Source organism: Camelus dromedarius, unplaced genomic scaffold (genome assembly GCF_036321535.1).
Source record: "Camelus dromedarius isolate mCamDro1 unplaced genomic scaffold, mCamDro1.pat HAP1_SCAFFOLD_41, whole genome shotgun sequence".
NCBI classification, from domain to species: domain Eukaryota; kingdom Metazoa; phylum Chordata; class Mammalia; order Artiodactyla; family Camelidae; genus Camelus; species Camelus dromedarius.
In genome coordinates, this window is record NW_026989840.1 from 156,117 (window position 1) to 178,312 (window position 22,196).

The following is a 22,196-nucleotide window of genomic DNA, read 5'->3' on the forward strand; positions in this document are numbered from 1 at the left end:
AAACTCCATTCCATACATATAATGGGGGAGGTACTAGCTCCAACTCGGTTTGACAGTGAAAACTGCAGGAACTTCAAACCGGCACTAGGAAACAGACTGAGAAAGCAGAGAAAAAGTGTCTCCTGCAACCCGTTCCCTTGGTGCTAGATGAACGAACGTCTCTCCACTTGCTCAGTTCTGAGAGATAAGTGTGTGTGAAAGCCGTCCTTCACCTAGCTTGTTGGGAACACAAAGTTTCTTTTCAGTTGCAAACTCCATTCCATACATATATATGGGGAGGTACTAGCTCCAACTCGGTTTGACAGTGAAAACTGCAGGAACTTCAAACCGGCACTAGGAAACAGACTGAGAAAGCAGAGAAAAAGTGTCTCCTGCAACCCGTTCCCTTGGTGCTAGATGAACGAACGTCTCTCCACTTGCTCAGTTCTGAGAGATAAGTGTGTGTGAAAGCCGTCCTTCACCTAGCTTGTTGGGAACACAAAGTTTCTTTTCAGTTGCAAACTCCATTCCATACATATATATGGGGAGGTACTAGCTCCAACTCGGTTTGACAGTGAAAACTGCAGGAACTTCAAACCGGCACTAGGAAACAGACTGAGAAAGCAGAGAAAAAGTGTCTCCTGCAACCCGTTCCCTTGGTGCTAGATGAACGAACGTCTCTCCACTTGCTCAGTTCTGAGAGATAAGTGTGTGTGAAAGCCGTCCTTCACCTAGCTTGTTGGGAACACAAAGTTTCTTTTCAGTTGCAAACTCCATTCCATACATATAATGGGGGAGGTACTAGCTCCAACTCGGTTTGACAGTGAAAACTGCAGGAACTTCAAACCGGCACTAGGAAACAGACTGAGAAATCAGAGAAAAAGTGTCTCCTGCAACCCGTTCCCTTGGTGCTAGATGAACGAACGTCTCTCCACTTGCTCAGTTCTGAGAGATAAGTGTGTGTGAAAGCCGTCCTTAACCTAGCTTGTTGGGAACACAAAGTTTCTTTTCAGTTGCAAACTCCATTCCATACATATATATGGGGAGGTACTAGCTCCAACTCGGTTTGACAGTGAAAACTGCAGGAACTTCAAACCGGCACTAGGAAACAGACTGAGAAAGCAGAGAAAAAGTGTCTCCTGCAACCCGTTCCCTTGGTGCTAGAAGAACGAACGTCTCTCCACTTGCTCAGTTCTGAGAGATAAGTGTGTGTGAAAGCCGTCCTTCACCTAGCTTGTTGGGAACACAAAGTTTCTTTTCAGTTGCAAACTCCATTCCATACATATATATGGGGAGGTACTAGCTCCAACTCGGTTTGACAGTGAAAACTGCAGGAACTTCAAACCGGCACTAGGAAACAGACTGAGAAAGCAGAGAAAAAGTGTCTCCTGCAACCCGTTCCCTTGGTGCTAGATGAACGAACGTCTCTCCACTTGCTCAGTTCTGAGAGATAAGTGTGTGTGAAAGCCGTCCTTTACCTAGCTTGTTGGGAACACAAAGTTTCTTTTCAGTTGCAAACTCCATTCCATACATATATATGGGGAGGTACAAGCTCCAACTCGGTTTGACAGTGAAAACTGCAGGAACTTCAAACCGGCACTAGGAAACAGACTGAGAAAGCAGAGAAAAAGTGTCTCCTGCAACCCGTTCCCTTGGTGCTAGATGAACGAACGTCTCTCCACTTGCTCAGTTCTGAGAGATAAGTGTGTGTGAAAGCCGTCCTTCACCTAGCTTGTTGGGAACACAAAGTTTGTTTTCAGTTGCAAACTCCATTCCATACATATATATGGGGAGGTACTAGCTCCAACTCGGTTTGACAGTGAAAACTGCAGGAACTTCAAACCGGCACTAGGAAACAGACTGAGAAAGCAGAGAAAAAGTGTCTCCTGCAACCCGTTCCCTTGGTGCTAGATGAACGAACGTCTCTCCACTTGCTCAGTTCTGAGAGATAAGTGTGTGTGAAAGCCGTCCTTTACCTAGCTTGTTGGGAACACAAAGTTTCTTTTCAGTTGCAAACTCCATTCCATACATATATATGGGGAGGTACAAGCTCCAACTCGGTTTGACAGTGAAAACTGCAGGAACTTCAAACCGGCACTAGGAAACAGACTGAGAAAGCAGAGAAAAAGTGTCTCCTGCAACCCGTTCCCTTGGTGCTAGATGAACGAACGTCTCTCCACTTGCTCAGTTCTGAGAGATAAGTGTGTGTGAAAGCCGTCCTTCACCTAGCTTGTTGGGAACACAAAGTTTCTTTTCAGTTGCAAACTCCATTCCATACATATATATGGGGAGGTACTAGCTCCAACTCCTTTTGACAGTGAAAACTGCAGGAACTTCAAACCGGCACTAGGAAACAGATTGAGAAAGCTGACAGAAAGTGTCTCCTGCAACCCGTTCCCTTGGTGCTAGATGAACGAACTTCTCTCCACTTGCTCAGTTCTGAGATATAAGTGTGTGTGAAAGCCGTCCTTCACCTAGCTTGTTGGGAACACAAAGTTTATTTTCAGTTGCAAACTCCATTCCATACATATATATGGGGAGGTAGAAGCTCCAACTCGGTTTGACAGTGAAAACTGCAGGAACTTCAAACCGGCACTAGGAAACAGACTGAGAAAGCAGAGAAAAAGGGTCTCCTGCAAACCGTTCCCTTGGTGCTAGATGAACGAACGTCTCTCCACTTGCTCAGTTCTGAGAGATAAGTGTGTGTGAAAGCCGTCCTTCACCTAGCTTGTTGGGAACACAAAGTTTCTTTTCAGTTGCAAACTCCATTCCATACATATATATGGGGACGAACTAGCTCCAACTCGGTTTGACAGTGAAAACTGCAGGAACTTCAAACCGGCACTAGGAAACAGACTGAGAAAGCACAGAAAAAGTGTCTACTGCAAACCGTTCCCTTGGTGCTAGATGAACGAACGTCTCTCCACTTGCTCAGTTCTGAGAGATAAGTGTGTGTGAAAGCCGTCCTTCACCTAGCTTGTTGGGAACACAAAGTTTCTTTTCAGTTGCAAACTCCATTCCATACATATATATGGGGAGGTACTAGCTCCAACTCGGTTTGACAGTGAAAACGGCAGGAACTTCAAACCGGCACTAGGAAACAGACTGAGAAAGCAGAGAAAAAGTGTCTCCTGCAACCCGTTCCCTTTGTGCTAGATAAACGAACGTCTCTCCACTTGCTCAGTTCTGAGAGATAAGTGTGTGTGAAAGCCGTCCTTGACCTAGCTTGTTGGGAACACAAAATTTCTTTTCAGTTGCAAACTCCATTCCATACATATATATGGGGAGGTACTAGCTCCAACTCGGTTTGACAGTGAAAACTGCAGGAACTTCAAACCGGCACTAGGAAACAGACTGAGAAAGCAGAGAAAAAGTGTCTCCTGCAACCCGTTCCCTTGGTGCTAGATGAACGAACGTCTCTCCACTTGCTCAGTTCTGAGAGATAAGTGTGTGTGAAAGCCGTCCTTCACCTTGCTTGTTGGGAACACAAAGTTTCTTTTCAGTTGCAAACTCCATTCCATACATATATATGGGGAGGTACTAGCTCCAACTCGGTTTGACAGTGAAAACTGCAGGAACTTCAAACCGGCACTAGGAAACAGACTGAGAAAGCAGAGAAAAAGTGTCTTCTGCAACCCGTTCCCTTGGTGCTAGATGAACGAACGTCTCTCCACTTGCTCAGTTCTGAGAGATAAGTGTGTGTGAATGCCGTCCTTCACCTAGATTGTTGGGAACACAAAGTTTCTTTTCAGTTGCAAACTCCATTCCATACATATATATGGGGAGGTACTAGCTCCAACTCGGTTTGACAGTGAAAACTGCAGGAACTTCAAACCGGCACTAGGTAACAGACTGAGAAAGCAGAGAAAAAGTGTCCCTGCAAACCGTTCCCTTGGTGCTAGATGAACGAACGTCTCTCCACTTGCTCAGTTCTGAGAGATAAGTGTGTGTGAAAGCCGTCCTTCACCTAGCTTGTTGGGAACACAAAGTTTCTTTTCAGTTGCAAACTCCATTCCATACATATATATGGGGAGGTACTAGCTCCAACTCGGTTTTACAGAGAAAACTGCAGGAACTTCAAACCGGCACTAGGAAACAGACTGAGAAAGCAGAGAAAAAGTGTCTCCTGCAACCCGTTCCCTTGGTGCTAGATGAACGAACGTCTCTCCACTTGCTCAGTTCTGAGAGATAAGTGTGTGTGAAAGCCGTCCTTCACCTAGCTTGTTGGGAACACAAAGTTTCTTTTCAGTTGCAAACTCCATTCCATACATATATATGGGGAGGTACTAGCTCCAACTCGGTTTGACAGTGAAAACTGCAGGAACTTCAAACCGGCACTAGGAAACAGACTGCGAAAGCAGAGAAAAAGTGTCTCCTGCAACCCGTTCCCTTGGTGCTACATGAACGAACGTCTCTCCACTTGCTCAGTTCTGAGAGATAAGTGTGTGTGAAAGCCGTCCTTCACCTTGCTTGTTGGGAACACAAAGTTTCTTTTCAGTTGCAAACTCCATTCCATACATATATATGGGGAGGTACTAGCTCCAACTCGGTTTGACAGTGAAAACTGCAGGAACTTCAAACCGGCACTAGGAAACAGACTGAGAAAGCAGAGAAAAAGTGTCTCCTGCAACCCGTTCCCTTGGTGCTAGATGAACGAACGTCTCTCCACTTGCTCAGTTCTGAGAGATAAGTGTGTGTGAAAGCCGTCCTTCACCTAGCTTGTTGGGAACACAAAGTTTCTTTTCAGTTGCAAACTCCATTCCATACATATATATGGGGAGGTACTAGCTCCAACTCGGTTTGACAGTGAAAACTGCAGGAACTTCAAACCGGCACTAGGAAACAGACTGAGAAAGCAGAGAAAAAGTGTCTCCTGCAACCCGTTCCCTTGGTGCTAGATAAACGAAAGTCTCTCCACTTGCTCAGTTCTGAGAGATAAGTGTGTGTGAAAGCCGTCCTTGACCTAGCTTGTTGGGAACACAAAGTTTCTTTTCAGTTGCAAACTCCATTCCATACATATATATGGGGAGGTACTAGCTCCAACTCGGTTTGACAGTGAAAACTGCAGGAACTTCAAACCAGCACTAGGAAACAGACTGCGAAAGCAGAGAAAAAGTGTCTCCTGCAACCCGTTCCCTTGGTGCTACATGAACGAACGTCTCTCCACTTGCTCAGTTCTGAGAGATAAGTGTGTGTGAAAGCCGTCCTTCACCTTGCTTGTTGGGAACACAAAGTTTCTTTTCAGTTGCAAACTCCATTCCATACATATATATGGGGAGGTACTAGCTCCAACTCGGTTTGACAGTGAAAACTGCAGGAACTTCAAACCGGCACTAGGAAACAGACTGAGAAAGCAGAGAAAAAGTGTCTCCTGCAACCCGTTCCCTTGGTGCTAGATGAACGAACGTCTCTCCACTTGCTCAGTTCTGAGAGATAAGTGTGTGTGAAAGCCGTCCTTCACCTAGCTTGTTGGGAACACAAAGTTTCTTTTCAGTTGCAAACTCCATTCCATACATATATATGGGGAGGTACTAGCTCCAACTCGGTTTGACAGTGAAAACTGCAGGAACTTCAAACCGGCACTAGGAAACAGACTGAGAAAGCAGAGAAAAAGTGTCTCCTGCAACCCGTTCCCTTGGTGCTAGATGAACGAACGTCTCTCCACTTGCTCAGTTCTGAGAGATAAGTGTGTGTGAAAGCCGTCCTTCACCTAGCTTGTTGGGAACACAAAGTTTCTTTTCAGTTGCAAACTCCATTCCATACATATATATGGGGAGGTACAAGCTCCAACTCGGTTTGACAGTGAAAACTGCAGGAACTTCAAACCGGCACTAGGAAACAGACTGAGAAAGCAGAGAAAAAGTGTCTCCTGCAACCCGTTCCCTTGGTGCTAGATGAACGAACGTCTCTCCACTTGCTCAGTTCTGAGAGATAAGTGTGTGTGAAAGCCGTCCTTGACCTAGCTTGTTGGGAACACAAAGTTTCTTTTCAGTTGCAAACTCCATTCCATACATATATATGGGGAGGTACTAGCTCCAACTCGGTTTGACACTGAAAACTGCAGGAACTTCATACCGGCACTAGGAAACAGACTGAGAAAGCAGAGAAAAAGTGTCTCCTGCAACCCGTTCCCTTGGTGCTAGATGAACGAACGTCTCTCCACTTGCTCAGTTCTGAGAGATAAGTGTGTGTGAAAGCCGTCCTTCACCTAGCTTGTTGGGAACACAAAGTTTCTTTTCAGTTGCAAACTCCATTCCATACATATATATGGGGACGAACTAGCTCCAACTCGGTTTGACAGTGAAAACTGCAGGAACTTCAAACCGGCACTAGGAAACAGACTGAGAAAGCAGAGAAAAAGTGTCTCCTGCAAACCGTTCCCTTGGTGCTAGATGAACGAACGTCTCTCCACTTGCTCAGTTCTGAGAGATAAGTGTGTGTGAAAGCCGTCCTTCACCTAGCTTTTTGGGAACACAAAGTTTCTTTTCAGTTGCAAACTCCATTCCATACATATATATGGGGACGAACTAGCTCCAACTCGGTTTGACAGTGAAAATTGCAGGAACTTCAAACCGGCACTAGGAAACAGACTGAGAAAGCACAGAAAAAGTGTCTACTGCAAACCGTTCCCTTGGTGCTAGATGAACGAACGTCTCTCCACTTGCTCAGTTCTGAGAGATAAGTGTGTGTGAAAGCCGTCCTTCACCTAGCTTGTTGGGAACACAAAGTTTCTTTTCAGTTGCAAACTCCATTCCATACATATATATGGGGAGGTACTAGCTCCAACTCGGTTTGACAGTGAAAACTGCAGGAACTTCAAACCGGCACTAGGAAACAGACTGAGAAAGCAGAGAAAAAGTGTCTCCTGCAACCCGTTCCCTTTGTGCTAGATAAACGAACGTCTCTCCACTTGCTCAGTTCTGAGAGATAAGTGTGTGTGAAAGCCGTCCTTGACCTAGCTTGTTGGGAACACAAAATTTCTTTTCAGTTGCAAACTCCATTCCATACATATATATGGGGAGGTACTAGCTCCAACTCGGTTTGACAGTGAAAACTGCAGGAACTTCAAACCGGCACTAGGAAACAGACTGAGAAAGCAGAGAAAAAGTGTCTCCTGCAACCCGTTCCCTTGGTGCTAGATGAACGAACGTCTCTCCACTTGCTCAGTTCTGAGAGATAAGTGTGTGTGAAAGCCGTCCTTCACCTTGCTTGTTGGGAACACAAAGTTTCTTTTCAGTTGCAAACTCCATTCCATACATATATATGGGGAGGTACTAGCTCCAACTCGGTTTGACAGTGAAAACTGCAGGAACTTCAAACCGGCACTAGGAAACAGACTGAGAAAGCAGAGAAAAAGTGTCTTCTGCAACCCGTTCCCTTGGTGCTAGATGAACGAACGTCTCTCCACTTGCTCAGTTCTGAGAGATAAGTGTGTGTGAATGCCGTCCTTCACCTAGATTGTTGGGAACACAAAGTTTCTTTTCAGTTGCAAACTCCATTCCATACATATATATGGGGAGGTACTAGCTCCAACTCGGTTTGACAGTGAAAAATGCAGGAACTTCAAACCGGCACTAGGTAACAGACTGAGAAAGCAGAGAAAAAGTGTCCCTGCAAACCGTTCCCTTGGTGCTAGATGAACGAACGTCTCTCCACTTGCTCAGTTCTGAGAGATAAGTGTGTGTGAAAGCCGTCCTTCACCTAGCTTGTTGGGAACACAAAGTTTCTTTTCAGTTGCAAACTCCATTCCATACATATATATGGGGAGGTACTAGCTCCAACTCGGTTTTACAGAGAAAACTGCAGGAACTTCAAACCGGCACTAGGAAACAGACTGAGAAAGCAGAGAAAAAGTGTCTCCTGCAACCCGTTCCCTTGGTGCTAGATGAACGAACGTCTCTCCACTTGCTCAGTTCTGAGAGATAAGTGTGTGTGAAAGCCGTCCTTCACCTAGCTTGTTGGGAACACAAAGTTTCTTTTCAGTTGCAAACTCCATTCCATACATATATATGGGGAGGTACTAGCTCCAACTCGGTTTGACAGTGAAAACTGCAGGAACTTCAAACCAGCACTAGGAAACAGACTGCGAAAGCAGAGATAAAGTGTCTCCTGCAACCCGTTCCCTTGGTGCTACATGAACGAACGTCTCTCCACTTGCTCAGTTCTGAGAGATAAGTGTGTGTGAAAGCCGTCCTTCACCTTGCTTGTTGGGAACACAAAGTTTCTTTTCAGTTGCAAACTCCATTCCATACATATATATGGGGAGGTACTAGCTCCAACTCGGTTTGACAGTGAAAACTGCAGGAACTTCAAACCGGCACTAGGAAACAGACTGAGAAAGCAGAGAAAAAGTGTCTCCTGCAACCCGTTCCCTTGGTGCTAGATAAACGAAAGTCTCTCCACTTGCTCAGTTCTGAGAGATAAGTGTGTGTGAAAGCCGTCCTTGACCTAGCTTGTTGGGAACACAAAGTTTCTTTTCAGTTGCAAACTCCATTCCATACATATATATGGGGAGGTACTAGCTCCAACTCGGTTTGACAGTGAAAACTGCAGGAACTTCAAACCAGCACTAGGAAACAGACTGCGAAAGCAGAGATAAAGTGTCTCCTGCAACCCGTTCCCTTGGTGCTACATGAACGAACGTCTCTCCACTTGCTCAGTTCTGAGAGATAAGTGTGTGTGAAAGCCGTCCTTCACCTTGCTTGTTGGGAACACAAAGTTTCTTTTCAGTTGCAAACTCCATTCCATACATATATATGGGGAGGTACTAGCTCCAACTCGGTTTGACAGTGAAAACTGCAGGAACTTCAAACCGGCACTAGGAAACAGACTGAGAAAGCAGAGAAAAAGTGTCTTCTGCAAACGGTTCCCTTGGTGCTAGATGAACGAACGTCTCTCCACTTGCTCAGTTCTGAGAGATAAGTGTGTGTGAAAGCCGTCCTTCACCTAGCTTTTTGGGAACACAAAGTTTCTTTTCAGTTGCAAACTCCATTCCATACATATATATGGGGACGAACTAGCTCCAACTCGGTTTGACAGTGAAAACTGCAGGAACTTCAAACCGGCACTAGGAAACAGACTGAGAAAGCACAGAAAAAGTGTCTACTGCAAACCGTTCCCTTGGTGCTAGATGAACGAACGTCTCTCCACTTGCTCAGTTCTGAGAGATAAGTGTGTGTGAAAGCCGTCCTTCACCTAGCTTGTTGGGAACACAAAGTTTCTTTTCAGTTGCAAACTCCATTCCATACATATATATGGGGAGGTACTAGCTCCAACTCGGTTTGACAGTGAAAACTGCAGGAACTTCAAACCGGCACTAGGAAACAGACTGAGAAAGCAGAGAAAAAGTGTCTCCTGCAACCCGTTCCCTTTGTGCTAGATAAACGAACGTCTCTCCACTTGCTCAGTTCTGAGAGATAAGTGTGTGTGAAAGCCGTCCTTGACCTAGCTTGTTGGGAACACAAAATTTCTTTTCAGTTGCAAACTCCATTCCATACATATATATGGGGAGGTACTAGCTCCAACTCGGTTTGACAGTGAAAACTGCAGGAACTTCAAACCGGCACTAGGAAACAGACTGAGAAAGCAGAGAAAAAGTGTCTCCTGCAACCCGTTCCCTTGGTGCTAGATGAACGAACGTCTCTCCACTTGCTCAGTTCTGAGAGATAAGTGTGTGTGAAAGCCGTCCTTCACCTTGCTTGTTGGGAACACAAAGTTTCTTTTCAGTTGCAAACTCCATTCCATACATATATATGGGGAGGTACTAGCTCCAACTCGGTTTGACAGTGAAAACTGCAGGAACTTCAAACCGGCACTAGGAAACAGACTGAGAAAGCAGAGAAAAAGTGTCTTCTGCAACCCGTTCCCTTGGTGCTAGATGAACGAACGTCTCTCCACTTGCTCAGTTCTGAGAGATAAGTGTGTGTGAATGCCGTCCTTCACCTAGATTGTTGGGAACACAAAGTTTCTTTTCAGTTGCAAACTCCATTCCATACATATATATGGGGAGGTACTAGCTCCAACTCGGTTTGACAGTGAAAACTGCAGGAACTTCAAACCGGCACTAGGAAACAGACTGAGAAAGCAGAGAAAAAGTGTCTCCTGCAACCCGTTCCCTTGGTGCTAGATAAACGAAAGTCTCTCCACTTGCTCAGTTCTGAGAGATAAGTGTGTGTGAAAGCCGTCCTTGACCTAGCTTGTTGGGAACACAAAGTTTCTTTTCAGTTGCAAACTCCATTCCATACATATATATGGGGAGGTACTAGCTCCAACTCGGTTTGACAGTGAAAACTGCAGGAACTTCAAACCAGCACTAGGAAACAGACTGCGAAAGCAGAGAAAAAGTGTCTCCTGCAACCCGTTCCCTTGGTGCTACATGAACGAACGTCTCTCCACTTGCTCAGTTCTGAGAGATAAGTGTGTGTGAAAGCCGTCCTTCACCTTGCTTTTTGGGAACACAAAGTTTCTTTTCAGTTGCAAACTCCATTCCATACATATATATGGGGAGGTACTAGCTCCAACTCGGTTTGACAGTGAAAACTGCAGGAACTTCAAACCGGCACTAGGAAACAGACTGAGAAAGCAGAGAAAAAGTGTCTTCTGCAAACGGTTCCCTTGGTGCTAGATGAACGAACGTCTCTCCACTTGCTCAGTTCTGAGAGATAAGTGTGTGTGAAAGCCGTCCTTCACCTAGCTTGTTGGGAACACAAAGTTTCTTTTCAGTTGCAAACTCCATTCCATACATATATATGGGGAGGTACTAGCTCCAACTCGGTTTTAAAGTGAAAACTGCAGGAACTTCAAACCGGCACTAGGTAACAGACTGAGAAAGCAGAGAAAAAGTGTCTCCTGCAAACCGTTCCCTTGGTGCTAGATGAACGAAAGTCTCTCCACTTGCTCAGTTCTGAGAGATAAGTGTGTGTGAAAGCCGTCCTTCACCTAGCTTGTTGGGAACACAAAGTTTCTTTTCAGTTGCAAACTCCATTCCATACATATATATGGGGAGGTACTAGCTCCAACTCGGTTTGACAGTGAAAACTGCAGGAACTTCAAACCGGCACTAGGAAACAGACTGAGAAAGCAGAGAAAAAGTGTCTCCTGCAACCCGTTCCCTTGGTGCTAGATGAACGAACGTCTCTCCACTTGCTCAGTTCTGAGAGATAAGTGTGTGTGAAAGCCGTCCTTCACCTAGCTTGTTGGGAACACAAAGTTTCTTTTCAGTTGCAAACTCCATTCCATACATATATATGGGGAGGTACTAGCTCCAACTCGGTTTGACAGTGAAAACTGCAGGAACTTCAAACCGGCACTAGGAAACAGACTGAGAAAGCAGAGAAAAAGTGTCTCCTGCAACCCGTTCCCTTGGTGCTAGATAAACGAAAGTCTCTCCACTTGCTCAGTTCTGAGAGATAAGTGTGTGTGAAAGCCGTCCTTGACCTAGCTTGTTGGGAACACAAAGTTTCTTTTCAGTTGCAAACTCCATTCCATACATATATATGGGGAGGTACTAGCTCCAACTCGGTTTGACAGTGAAAACTGCAGGAACTTCAAACCGGCACTAGGAAACAGACTTCGAAAGCAGAGAAAAAGTGTCTCCTGCAACCCGTTCCCTTGGTGCTAGATGAACGTACGTCTCTCCACTTGCTCAGTTCTGAGAGATAAGTGTGTGTGAAAGCCGTCCTTCACCTTGCTTGTTGGGAACACAAAGTTTCTTTTCAGTTGCAAACTCCATTCCATACATATATATGGGGAGGTACTAGCTACAACTCGGTTTGACAGTGAAAACTGCAGGAACTTCAAACCGGCACTAGGAAACAGACTGAGAAAGCAGAGAAAAAGTGTCTTCTGCAACCGGTTCCCTTGGTGCTAGATGAACGAACGTCTCTCCACTTGCTCAGTTCTGAGAGATAAGTGTGTGTGAAAGCCGTCCTTCACCTAGCTTGTTGGGAACACAAAGTTTCTTTTCAGTTGCAAACTCCAATCCATACATATATATGGGGAGGTACTAGCTCCAACTCGGTTTTAAAGTGAAAACTGCAGGAACTTCAAACCGGCACTAGGTAACAGACTGAGAAAGCAGAGAAAAAGTGTCTCCTGCAAACCGTTCCCTTGGTGCTAGATGAACGAACGTCTCTCCACTTGCTCAGTTCTGAGAGATAAGTGTGTGTGAAAGCCGTCCTTCACCTAGCTTGTTGGGAACACAAAGTTTCTTTTCAGTTGCAAACTCCATTCCATACATATATATGGGGAGGTACTAGCTCCAACTCGGTTTTACAGTGAAAACTGCAGGAACTTCATACCGGCACTAGGAAACAGACTGAGAAAGCAGAGAAAAAGTGTCTCCTGCAACCCGTTCCCTTGGTGCTAGATGAACGAACGTCTCTCCACTTGCTCAGTTCTGAGAGATAAGTGTGTGTGAAAGCCGTCCTTCACCTAGCTTGTTCGGAACACAAAGTTTCTTTTCAGTTGCAAACTCCATTCCATACATATATATGGGGACGAACTAGCTCCAACTCGGTTTGACAGTGAAAACTGCAGGAACTTCAAACCGGCACTAGGAAACAGACTGAGAAAGCAGAGAAAAAGTGTCTCCTGCAACCCGTTCCCTTGGTGCTAGATGAACGAACGTCTCTCCACTTGCTCAGTTCTGAGAGATAAGTGTGTGTGAAAGCCGTCCTTCACCTAGCTTGTTGGGAACACAAAGTTTCTTTTCAGTTGCAAACTCCATTCCATACATATATATGGGGAGGTACTAGCTCCAACTCGGTTTGACAGTGAAAACTGCAGGAACTTCAAACCGGCACTAGGAAACAGACTGAGAAAGCAGAGAAAAAGTGTCTCCTGCAACCCGTTCCCTTGGTGCTAGATGAACGAACGTCTCTCCACTTGCTCAGTTCTGAGAGATAAGTGTGTGTGAAAGCCGTCCTTCACCTAGCTTTTTCGGAACACAAAGTTTCTTTTCAGTTGCAAACTCCATTCCATACATATATATGGGGAGGTACTAGCTCCAACTCGGTTTGACAGTGAAAACTGCAGGAACTTCAAACCGGCACTAGGAAACAGACTGAGAAAGCAGAGAAAAAGTGTCTCCTGCAACCCGTTCCCTTGGTGCTAGATGAACGAACGTCTCTCCACTTGCTCAGTTCTGAGAGATAAGTGTGTGTGAAAGCCGTCCTTCACCTAGCTTGTTGGGAACACAAAGTTTCTTTTCAGTTGCAAACTCCATTCCATACATATATATGGGGACGAACTAGCTCCAACTCGGTTTGACAGTGAAAACTGCAGGAACTTCAAACCGGCACTAGGAAACAGACTGAGAAAGCAGAGAAAAAGTGTCTCCTGCAACCCGTTCCCTTGGTGCTAGATGAACGAACGTCTCTCCACTTGCTCAGTTCTGAGAGATAAGTGTGTGTGAAAGCCGTCCTTCACCTAGCTTGTTGGGAACACAAAGTTTCTTTTCAGTTGCAAACTCCATTCCATACATATATATGGGGAGGTACTAGCTCCAACTCGGTTTGACAGTGAAAACTGCAGGAACTTCAAACCGGCACTAGGAAACAGACTGAGAAAGCAGAGAAAAAGTGTCTCCTGCAACCCGTTCCCTTGGTGCTAGATGAACGAACGTCTCTCCACTTGCTCAGTTCTGAGAGATAAGTGTGTGTGAAAGCCGTCCTTCACCTAGCTTGTTCGGAACACAAAGTTTCTTTTCAGTTGCAAACTCCATTCCATACATATATATGGGGAGGTACTAGCTCCAACTCGGTTTGACAGTGAAAACTGCAGGAACTTCAAACCGGCACTAGGAAACAGACTGAGAAAGCAGAGAAAAAGTGTCTCCTGCAACCCGTTCCCTTGGTGCTAGATGAACGAACGTCTCTCCACTTGCTCAGTTCTGAGAGATAAGTGTGTGTGAAAGCCGTCCTTCACCTAGCTTGTTGGGAACACAAAGTTTCTTTTCAGTTGCAAACTCCATTCCATACATATAATGGGGGAGGTACTAGCTCCAACTCGGTTTGACAGTGAAAACTGCAGGAACTTCAAACCGGCACTAGGAAACAGACTGAGAAATCAGAGAAAAAGTGTCTCCTGCAACCCGTTCCCTTGGTGCTAGATGAACGAACGTCTCTCCACTAGCTCAGTTCTGAGAGATAAGTGTGTGTGAAAGCCGTCCTTCACCTAGCTTGTTGGGAACACAAAGTTTCCTTTCAGTTGCAAACTCCATTCCATACATATATATGGGGAGGTACTAGCTCCAACTCGGTTTGACAGTGAAAACTGCAGGAACTTCAAACCGGCACTAGGAAACAGACTGAGAAAGCAGAGAAAAAGTGTCTCCTGCAACCCGTTCCCTTGGTGCTAGATGAACGAACGTCTCTCCACTTGCTCAGTTCTGAGAAATAAGTGTGTGTGAAAGCCGTCCTTCACCTAGCTTGTTGGGAACACAAAGTTTCTTTTCAGTTGCAAACTCCATTCCATACATATAATGGGGGAGGTACTAGCTCCAACTCGGTTTGACAGTGAAAACTGCAGGAACTTCAAACCGGCACTAGGAAACAGACTGAGAAATCAGAGAAAAAGTGTCTCCTGCAACCCGTTCCCTTGGTGCTAGATGAACGAACGTCTCTCCACTTGCTCAGTTCTGAGAGATAAGTGTGTGTGAAAGCCGTCCTTCACCTAGCTTGTTGGGAACACAAAGTTTCTTTTCAGTTGCAAACTCCATTCCATACATATATATGGGGAGGTACTAGCTCCAACTCGGTTTGACAGTGAAAACTGCAGGAACTTCAAACCGGCACTAGGAAACAGACTGAGAAAGCAGAGAAAAAGTGTCTCCTGCAACCCGTTCCCTTGGTGCTAGATGAACGAACGTCTCTCCACTTGCTCAGTTCTGAGAGATAAGTGTGTGTGAAAGCCGTCCTTCACCTAGCTTGTTGGGAACACAAAGTTTCTTTTCAGTTGCAAACTCCATTCCATACATATATATGGGGAGGTACTAGCTCCAACTCGGTTTGACACTGAAAACTGCAGGAACTTCATACCGGCACTAGGAAACAGACTGAGAAAGCAGAGAAAAAGTGTCTCCTGCAACCCGTTCCCTTGGTGCTAGATGAACGAACGTCTCTCCACTTGCTCAGTTCTGAGAGATAAGTGTGTGTGAAAGCCGTCCTTCACCTAGCTTGTTGGGAACACAAAGTTTCTTTTCAGTTGCAAACTCCATTCCATACATATATATGGGGACGAACTAGCTCCAACTCGGTTTGACAGTGAAAACTGCAGGAACTTCAAACCGGCACTAGGAAACAGACTGAGAAAGCAGAGAAATAGTGTCTCCTGCAAACCGTTCCCTTGGTGCTAGATGAACGAACGTCTCTCCACTTGCTCAGTTCTGAGAGATAAGTGTGTGTGAAAGCCGTCTTTCACCTAGCTTGTTGGGAACACAAAGTTTCTTTTCAGTTGCAAACTCCATTCCATACATATATATGGGGACGAACTAGCTCCAACTCGGTTTGACAGTGAAAACTGCAGGAACTTCAAACCGGCACTAGGAAACAGACTGAGAAAGCACAGAAAAAGTGTCTACTGCAAACCGTTCCCTTGGTGCTAGATGAACGAACGTCTCTCCACTTGCTCAGTTCTGAGAGATAAGTGTGTGTGAAAGCCGTCCTTCACCTAGCTTGTTGGGAACACAAAGTTTCTTTTCAGTTGCAAACTCCATTCCATACATATATATGGGGAGGTACTAGCTCCAACTCGGTTTGACAGTGAAAACTGCAGGAACTTCAAACCGGCACTAGGAAACAGACTGAGAAAGCAGAGAAAAAGTGTCTCCTGCAACCCGTTCCCTTTGTGCTAGATAAACGAACGTCTCTCCACTTGCTCAGTTCTGAGAGATAAGTGTGTGTGAAAGCCGTCCTTGACCTAGCTTGTTGGGAACACAAAATTTCTTTTCAGTTGCAAACTCCATTCCATACATATATATGGGGAGGTACTAGCTCCAACTCGGTTTGACAGTGAAAACTGCAGGAACTTCAAACCGGCACTAGGAAACAGACTGAGAAAGCAGAGAAAAAGTGTCTCCTGCAACCCGTTCCCTTGGTGCTAGATGAACGAACGTCTCTCCACTTGCTCAGTTCTGAGAGATAAGTGTGTGTGAAAGCCGTCCTTCACCTTGCTTGTTGGGAACACAAAGTTTCTTTTCAGTTGCAAACTCCATTCCATACATATATATGGGGAGGTACTAGCTCCAACTCGGTTTGACAGTGAAAACTGCAGGAACTTCAAACCGGCACTAGGAAACAGACTGAGAAAGCAGAGAAAAAGTGTCTTCTGCAACCCGTTCCCTTGGTGCTAGATGAACGAACGTCTCTCCACTTGCTCAGTTCTGAGAGATAAGTGTGTGTGAATGCCGTCCTTCACCTAGATTGTTGGGAACACAAAGTTTCTTTTCAGTTGCAAACTCCATTCCATACATATATATGGGGAGGTACTAGCTCCAACTCGGTTTGACAGTGAAAACTGCAGGAACTTCAAACCGGCACTAGGAAACAGACTGAGAAAGCAGAGAAAAAGTGTCTCCTGCAACCCGTTCCCTTGGTGCTAGATAAACGAAAGTCTCTCCACTTGCTCAGTTCTGAGAGATAAGTGTGTGTGAAAGCCGTCCTTGACCTAGCTTGTTGGGAACACAAAGTTTCTTTTCAGTTGCAAACTCCATTCCATACATATATATGGGGAGGTACTAGCTCCAACTCGGTTTGACAGTGAAAACTGCAGGAACTTCAAACCAGCACTAGGAAACAGACTGCGAAAGCAGAGAAAAAGTGTCTCCTGCAACCCGTTCCCTTGGTGCTACATGAACGAACGTCTCTCCACTTGCTCAGTTCTGAGAGATAAGTGTGTGTGAAAGCCGTCCTTCACCTTGCTTGTTGGGAACACAAAGTTTCTTTTCAGTTGCAAACTCCATTCCATACATATATATGGGGAGGTACTAGCTCCAACTCGGTTTGACAGTGAAAACTGCAGGAACTTCAAACCGGCACTAGGAAACAGACTGAGAAAGCAGAGAAAAAGTGTCTTCTGCAAACGGTTCCCTTGGTGCTAGATGAACGAACGTCTCTCCACTTGCTCAGTTCTGAGAGATAAGTGTGTGTGAAAGCCGTCCTTCACCTAGCTTGTTGGGAACACAAAGTTTCTTTTCAGTTGCAAACTCCATTCCATACATATATATGGGGAGGTACTAGCTCCAACTCGGTTTTAAAGTGAAAACTGCAGGAACTTCAAACCGGCACTAGGTAACAGACTGAGAAAGCAGAGAAAAAGTGTCTCCTGCAAACCGTTCCCTTGGTGCTAGATGAACGAAAGTCTCTCCACTTGCTCAGTTCTGAGAGATAAGTGTGTGTGAAAGCCGTCCTTCACCTAGCTTGTTGGGAACACAAAGTTTCTTTTCAGTTGCAAACTCCATTCCATACATATATATGGGGAGGTACTAGCTCCAACTCGGTTTGACAGTGAAAACTGCAGGAACTTCAAACCGGCACTAGGAAACAGACTGAGAAAGCAGAGAAAAAGTGTCTCCTGCAACCCGTTCCCTTGGTGCTAGATGAACGAACGTCTCTCCACTTGCTCAGTTCTGAGAGATAAGTGTGTGTGAAAGCCGTCCTTCACCTAGCTTGTTGGGAACACAAAGTTTCTTTTCAGTTGCAAACTCCATTCCATACATATATATGGGGAGGTACTAGCTCCAACTCGGTTTGACAGTGAAAACTGCAGGAACTTCAAACCGGCACTAGGAAACAGACTGAGAAAGCAGAGAAAAAGTGTCTCCTGCAACCCGTTCCCTTGGTGCTAGATAAACGAAAGTCTCTCCACTTGCTCAGTTCTGAGAGATAAGTGTGTGTGAAAGCCGTCCTTGACCTAGCTTGTTGGGAACACAAAGTTTCTTTTCAGTTGCAAACTCCATTCCATACATATATATGGGGAGGTACTAGCTCCAACTCGGTTTGACAGTGAAAACTGCAGGAACTTCAAACCGGCACTAGGAAACAGACTTCGAAAGCAGAGAAAAAGTGTCTCCTGCAACCCGTTCCCTTGGTGCTAGATGAACGTACGTCTCTCCACTTGCTCAGTTCTGAGAGATAAGTGTGTGTGAAAGCCGTCCTTCACCTTGCTTGTTGGGAACACAAAGTTTCTTTTCAGTTGCAAACTCCATTCCATACATATATATGGGGAGGTACTAGCTCCAACTCGGTTTGACAGTGAAAACTGCAGGAACTTCAAACCGGCACTAGGAAACAGACTGAGAAAGCAGAGAAAAAGTGTCTTCTGCAACCGGTTCCCTTGGTGCTAGATGAACGAACGTCTCTCCACTTGCTCAGTTCTGAGAGATAAGTGTGTGTGAAAGCCGTCCTTCACCTAGCTTGTTGGGAACACAAAGTTTCTTTTCAGTTGCAAACTCCATTCCATACATATATATGGGGAGGTACTAGCTCCAACTCGGTTTTAAAGTGAAAACTGCAGGAACTTCAAACCGGCACTAGGTAACAGACTGAGAAAGCAGAGAAAAAGTGTCTCCTGCAAACCGTTCCCTTGGTGCTAGATGAACGAACGTCTCTCCACTTGCTCAGTTCTGAGAGATAAGTGTGTGTGAAAGCCGTCCTTCACCTAGCTTGTTGGGAACACAAAGTTTCTTTTCAGTTGCAAACTCCATTCCATACATATATATGGGGAGGTACTAGCTCCAACTCGGTTTTACAGTGAAAACTGCAGGAACTTCATACCGGCACTAGGAAACAGACTGAGAAAGCAGAGAAAAAGTGTCTCCTGCAACCCGTTCCCTTGGTGCTAGATGAACGAACGTCTCTCCACTTGCTCAGTTCTGAGAGATAAGTGTGTGTGAAAGCCGTCCTTCACCTAGCTTGTTGGGAACACAAAGTTTCTTTTCAGTTGCAAACTCCATTCCATACATATATATGGGGACGAACTAGCTCCAACTCGGTTTGACAGTGAAAACTGCAGGAACTTCAAACCGGCACTAGGAAACAGACTGAGAAAGCAGAGAAAAAGTGTCTCCTGCAACCCGTTCCCTTGGTGCTAGATGAACGAACGTCTCTCCACTTGCTCAGTTCTGAGAGATAAGTGTGTGTGAAAGCCGTCCTTCACCTAGCTTGTTGGGAACACAAAGTTTCTTTTCAGTTGCAAACTCCATTCCATACATATATATGGGGAGGTACTAGCTCCAACTCGGTTTGACAGTGAAAACTGCAGGAACTTCAAACCGGCACTAGGAAACAGACTGAGAAAGCAGAGAAAAAGTGTCTCCTGCAACCCGTTCCCTTGGTGCTAGATGAACGAACGTCTCTCCACTTGCTCAGTTCTGAGAGATAAGTGTGTGTGAAAGCCGTCCTTCACCTAGCTTGTTCGGAACACAAAGTTTCTTTTCAGTTGCAAACTCCATTCCATACATATATACGGGGAGGTAGAAGCTCCAACTCGGTTTGACAGTGAAAACTGCAGGAACTTCAAACCGGCACTAGGAAACAGACTGAGAAAGCAGAGAAAAAGTGTCTCCTGCAACCCGTTCCCTTGGTGCTAGATGAACGAACGTCTCTCCACTTGCTCAGTTCTGAGAGATAAGTGTGTGTGAAAGCCGTCCTTCACCTAGCTTGTTGGGAACACAAAGTTTCTTTTCAGTTGCAAACTCCATTCCATACATATAATGGGGGAGGTACTAGCTCCAACTCGGTTTGACAGTGAAAACTGCAGGAACTTCAAACCGGCACTAGGAAACAGACTGAGAAATCAGAGAAAAAGTGTCTCCTGCAACCCGTTCCCTTGGTGCTAGATGAACGAACGTCTCTCCACTAGCTCAGTTCTGAGAGATAAGTGTGTGTGAAAGCCGTCCTTCACCTAGCTTGTTGGGAACACAAAGTTTCTTTTCAGTTGCAAACTCCATTCCATACATATATATGGGGAGGTACTAGCTCCAACTCGGTTTGACAGTGAAAACTGCAGGAACTTCAAACCGGCACTAGGAAACAGACTGAGAAAGCAGAGAAAAAGTGTCTCCTGCAACCCGTTCCCTTGGTGCTAGATGAACGAACGTCTCTCCACTTGCTCAGTTCTGAGAAATAAGTGTGTGTGAAAGCCGTCCTTCACCTAGCTTGTTGGGAACACAAAGTTTCTTTTCAGTTGCAAACTCCATTCCATACATATAATGGGGAAGGTACTAGCTCCAACTCGGTTTGACAGTGAAAACTGCAGGAACTTCAAACCGGCACTAGGAAACAGACTGAGAAATCAGAGAAAAAGTGTCTCCTGCAACCCGTTCCCTTGGTGCTAGATGAACGAACGTCTCTCCACTTGCTCAGTTCTGAGAGATAAGTGTGTGTGAAAGCCGTCCTTCACCTAGCTTGTTGGGAACACAAAGTTTCTTTTCAGTTGCAAACTCCATTCCATACATATATATGGGGAGGTACTAGCTCCAACTCGGTTTGACAGTGAAAACTGCAGGAACTTCAAACCGGCACTAGGAAACAGACTGAGAAAGCAGAGAAAAAGTGTCTCCTGCAACCCGTTCCCTTGGTGCTAGATGAACGAACGTCTCTCCACTTGCTCAGTTCTGAGAGATAAGTGTGTGTGAAAGCCGTCCTTCACCTAGCTTGTTGGGAACACAAAGTTTCTTTTCAGTTGCAAACTCCATTCCATACATATATATGGGGAGGTACTAGCTCCAACTCGGTTTGACACTGAAAACTGCAGGAACTTCATACCGGCACTAGGAAACAGACTGAGAAAGCAGAGAAAAAGTGTCTCCTGCAACCCGTTCCCTTGGTGCTAGATGAACGAACGTCTCTCCACTTGCTCAGTTCTGAGAGATAAGTGTGTGTGAAAGCCGTCCTTCACCTAGCTTGTTGGGAACACAAAGTTTCTTTTCAGTTGCAAACTCCATTCCATACATATATATGGGGACGAACTAGCTCCAACTCGGTTTGACAGTGAAAACTGCAGGAACTTCAAACCGGCACTAGGAAACAGACTGAGAAAGCAGAGAAAAAGTGTCTCCTGCAAACCGTTCCCTTGGTGCTAGATGAACGAACGTCTCTCCACTTGCTCAGTTCTGAGAGATAAGTGTGTGTGAAAGCCGTCTTTCACCTAGCTTGTTGGGAACACAAAGTTTCTTTTCAGTTGCAAACTCCATTCCATACATATATATGGGGAGGTACTAGCTCCAACTCGGTTTGACAGTGAAAACTGCAGGAACTTCAAACCGGCACTAGGAAACAGACTGAGAAAGCAGAGAAAAAGTGTCTCCTGCAACCCGTTCCCTTGGTGCTAGATGAACGAACGTCTCTCCACTTGCTCAGTTCTGAGAGATAAGTGTGTGTGAAAGCCGTCCTTCACCTAGCTTGTTGGGAACACAAAGTTTCTTTTCAGTTGCAAAATCCATTCCATACATATATATGGGGAGGTACTAGCTCCAACTCGGTTTGACAGTGAAAACTGCAGGAACTTCAAACCGGCACTAGGAAACAGACTGAGAAAGCAGAGAAAAAGTGTCTCCTGCAACCCGTTCCCATGGTGCTAGATGAACGAACGTCTCTCCACTTGCTCAGTTCTGAGAGATAAGTGTGTGTGAAAGCCGTCCTTCACCTAGCTTGTTGGGAACACAAAGTTTCTTTTCAGTTGCAAACTCCATTCCATACATATATATGGGGACGAACTAGCTCCAACTCGGTTTGACAGTGAAAACTGCAGGAACTTCAAACCGGCACTAGGAAACAGACTGAGAAAGCAGAGAAAAAGTGTCTCCTGCAACCCGTTCCCTTGGTGCTAGATGAACGAACGTCTCTCCACTTGCTCAGTTCTGAGAGATATGTGTGTGTGAAAGCCGTCCTTCACCTAGCTTGTTGGGAACACAAAGTTTCTTTTCAGTTGCAAACTCCATTCCATACATATATATGGGGAGGTACTAGCTCCAACTCGGTTTGACAGTGAAAACTGCAGGAACTTCAAACCGGCACTAGGAAACAGACTGAGAAAGCAGAGAAAAAGTGTCTCCTGCAACCCGTTCCCTTGGTGCTAGATGAACGAACGTCTCTCCACTTGCTCAGTTCTGAGAGATAACTGTGTGTGAAAGCCGTCCTTCACCTAGCTTGTTCGGAACACAAAGTTTCTTTTCAGTTGCAAACTCCATTCCATACATATATATGGGGAGGTACTAG